Raw genomic sequence first — 4,547 nt, forward strand, 5'->3', positions numbered from 1 at the left:
ATTGATTATCCTAGTCAGACGAATCATATAGGAGTGATAAGCAGCATGAATTGTAAATTGACAGAAAAGAAAGGAAAAGCAATAAAGTGCAGAAAAGTAAAATGGCAAGGAAAATAAATGTAAGAACTAAAACTAAAATAAACATTGGGATCAAGAGATATTACAATCCTCCGGATCAAGTTCATTCTCATATCTTCCTCAATCAATGCATTCATTGATCTCCTTGGCAATCTTAAGTGATTGGATCCCAATTCCTTGGCAATCCAATCTCTCTAAGCTTGAACAATTTCCCAATTCTTTGATTTAATTGCTCATGGGAAGAGATGAAGTTTGGTCACTGATTATACCACACACATTCATAGATCAAAGTATTGGTAGGATTAAATGTCACAATATTCATCCAACCCCCAACCTAATCCAATGTGAGAGAGCATTTCTAGCATGATTTGCTCATTCCTCTTCCAAGGTTAAAAGGAAATCAAAGTTTGAGTAATTTCTCATCCGAGACAATTACCCAATTGGATGAAGATCGAAAAATCTCTAGTAAAATCAAGAGAAAAGAAAGAAGAAGAAGAATAAAAACTACAATTGATCCATTGAATCATAATAGAGCTCTCTAACCCAATGAAAAGAGTTAGTTGTTCATTGCTCTACCAAAACAGAAAAGAAAGAAAGTGCAGAAAAGTAAAGATGAAGATTAAAACCAAAAATAAAACTTCAAAGTTCATAAATGAAAATTACAACTAAAAAGAAACTACTCCTAAGGAACAAAAGAAGAGAAAAGGAAGAAGAGTGGTTGAGGGGAGGGGTCCGAAGACCCATTCCCCTTGGAGTGTGCCAATTCACAGAAGTTCGAATCGGTCTTCACTCTCTCCTCCTTCCTTCAATTCTCCATTCCAGGATGTATTCAGTGTAGAAACTAAGGCCTTTTTATAGGCTCTCCTAAATTACAAAATGAAATGAAATTAAAGGTAAATTACAATGAAATGAAAATTAACTATTCTAGATGCTTCCTGTGGCCTTGATTGGTTGACAATTGTGGGATTGTTTGCTTGAGCTTTGAAGTGGACTTGAGAGAGAAGTGAATAAAGTTGAGGTCCAGGTGGTAATCGTTAGTGTTACCGTTAGCCATACCAACGCTACAAGTGTGGCGTTAGTGCTGAAGTTATTGTGGCTAACGTTACACTTGCTATCCAGTTGGTATTTTTGGGGCTTAAAAGATGCCTATTGTTTGTGCTCCAATTTTATATCCACTATAGATCATTATATATCTTTCGAAAGCTCTGAATGTCATCTTTCTAATGCAACTAAAATCACCTCAATTGGATCTCTGTAACTCAAGTTATGCTCCTTTGAAGGGGGCAGGGTCGCTGGCATATTAATATTGCGAGGTTCTGGAGCTCAAACTTGATGTCCACCCCATACTATTATATATTTTTGGAAAGCCCTGCATGTCTACTTTCCAACGCTTTTGGAAGCGCATCATTTAGAGCTCTAAAACTCGAGTTACACTTCTTGGAAGGTGAATAGGTCGGTTGGCCTTACTACAGGTTGATACCATGTTCATCTTTGCACTTTCGGGGCAGGTTTTCTCCCTCAAATTTAGTGTCCACCATGTAGTGCCATATATGCTTGGAAAGCTCTGGAATCCTACTTTCCATTGCCACTAGAATCACCTCTTTTGAAGCTTTGTGGCTCAAGTTATTCTTGTTTGAAGAAGGCATGGTCAGGCTACCGGGTGAGATTTTGCCCACGTTAGTGTCCACATTAGTGTAACTAACGTGGCCCTTAACGTAGGCCTTCTTTGCTTCACAAACTTTAGTGGCGTTCACTTTTTTCACTAACTTTCACAGCTGCATCCTTTCTTCCACGTTAATGCCCACATTAGTGGCACTAACGTGGGTCTTCCTTTGCTTCGCTAGCGTTATTGGTGCTTACTTTTGCCAATAACGCTGCTCCTTCTTCAAAGTTAATGCCATTAACGTTCCCACTAACGTTCCAAACTTTCCTTCCTTCTACGTTAGTGCCCACGTTAGTAGCACTAACGTAGCCACTAACGTGGCTCTTTTCTGCTTCTTTTGGCCCGAAATCAAACAAACAAAGTGAATCAAGGTAACATACAGGATGATCTTTATATACTAAGTGTGCTAATAATACCCAAAATCAAAAAGTCACTTAGTGTGATCTATTTTATCATATTTACCCTGTATATTAACTAAAATTCACCTATGCTTGAGATTTTGTTTCATGAAGAGATTTTTCATGCCATTACTCATTTATTGGCAAAATTTGTATGAAAACTAAACAAAAATCTACTGAAATAACTACTAAAAATAGGCAATGATGCACGCGCATCACAACACCAAACTTAAATCTTGCTTGTCCCCAAGCAAGGAATGAATTATGCACAAAGGATTCTTTTTATTGGAGTGTGCTGAAGAATTTCTTATGATGCCTTGGTGAGTGAAATGATTAAGTGATAAGGAAGGCCAACTCCAATTATATGCTTATGCAAGGGTTCCAGTGTTCATTAGTCCTTACATCTTGGAAGTCTTAGATCTTAGGAGTGTCATTCGGATGGTATTATGGAGTCCTCTTTATAGATTATCACTTTGAAGCAGTATTTATTTGTCTTGGCCTCGACTCTAGGTGTCATGTCTCAAAGCGGCCCTTTATGATAAGTTTTCAATCAATACTCCTAACCCAGTTGGGTTAAGGTATTAGGTGATGAAGCACCCCTTAGGATTTACTTGCTCAGGCCTCTTTCCTTGACACAATTTCACCACAAGAATGTAACTAGGACAATAACGCTTTGAATTTTTGTATCTTTCTTTTTCGTCCAAGTAATTGATGCTCAGAGCCTTGGGCTTACTCCTTGTTTTTCTTTTTTCTTTTGTTTTCTTTTGTTTACTGCTTCTTAGATCAATAGGTTTTTGAGAATTTCCATAACACTTCTCCACATTTCAATTCCTATCAATGAGTTCCCATGCAAGTTTTCACAAACATGTAACCTCAATACACAATCATATAATCAATCCGTTTCTCTTAATCTTTAGCTTGCTTCAAAATTGATAAAATTCCTCAACACTTTCCTTTCAAAAGAATGATTTCTTCGATGCATTTTTAAGTATAATGGGTGCAAGCAGATTAAAGATGAAGGTGCAATGATAAGCAGTGAACCATGCTTATTACTAAAAGCAACTTAACAGAATAGAGGTAGACCACAGAATTCTAAACAAGAGACATTCATGATTGCCATTAAGTCTACTGGGAGTAAATGAGAAGGAAAGGAACTTTACAACCTTTGTAGCTCATCTTCGCCCTTGTTGTCCTTTCCTGCAAACTTCCTCCCTCCAATCACCATCTTAGAAAAAGTGCTTTGCCGAGAAGCAACAAGTAGGAGCGGTGGTGTTGAGATTGTGATTCAACCATGAATGTCAAAAAAAGAGAAACAAGCTATGAGTAATGCATAAAATTAAGCAAGCTTGGTTAAAAATGACACTACAGGCCTACGAAGCAAAGGCATTATGATTGTACAAACAAGTGGTGTTGCTGGATACATTTCATAAAAAAATAATTGGCACACCAAACTTAGTGTGACACTTTCTCTTGGAATTGATGCAAGTATCCAGAAAGATTGAAAACAGAATGTTGCAGGGTAACACCAAACTTAGAATGTGATCATATGCCAATTTTATTTGAAAAGAAACTAAGTAAAAGGAACTGTTGTATTAATAACAAAATCACCAAGAGCCAGAGATGTCACGAATAGGGGCTTCTTGGTGAGGCATTAACACAAACAGTTGCAGAGCATAGAAAACAAAGAACAAAAATAATTACATGAACAAACCAAAACAAAAGAAAATGTCTAATCTAGGTAATCAACCAACAGGTAGTTTGTTAATCACAATTAATCCCCAGCAACGGCGCCATAAACTTAATGCACGGAAACTTGTCTCTCAACAAATCTCCCTTCGGCAAGTATACCGAATTGTCGTCAAGTAATAACTCACAAAAGAGTGAGGTTGAATCCCACAGAGATTAACAGATTAAGCAATCAATAGTTGATTGATTATCCTAGTCAGACGATCCAGATTTAAGTGATAAGTAGCAGGAATTGTAAATTGACAGAAAAGAAAGGAAAAGCAATAAAGTGCAGAAAAGTAAAATGGCAAGGAAAATAAATGTAAGAACTAAAAATAAAATGAACATTGGGATCAACAGATATTGCAATCCTCCCAGTCAAGTTCATTCTCATCTCTTCCTCAATCAATGCGTTTATTGATCTCCTTGGCAATCTTAAGTGATCAAATTACAATTCCTTGTAATTCAATCTCTCAAATCTTGATCAATAGCCAATTCCTTGGTCAATTGCTCATGAGAAGAGATGAAGTATGGTCACTGATTATACCACATGCTTTCCCAAATCAAGTGTTGGTAGGATTATAGTTACCATATCCAACCAAACCCAATTTGGTCCAACATGAGAAAGCATTTCTAGCATGATCTCTTCATTCCTCTTCCAAGGTTCAGAAGAGATCCAAGTA

Source organism: Arachis ipaensis, chromosome B05, assembly GCF_000816755.2.
Source record: "Arachis ipaensis cultivar K30076 chromosome B05, Araip1.1, whole genome shotgun sequence".
NCBI lineage: Eukaryota > Viridiplantae > Streptophyta > Magnoliopsida > Fabales > Fabaceae > Arachis > Arachis ipaensis.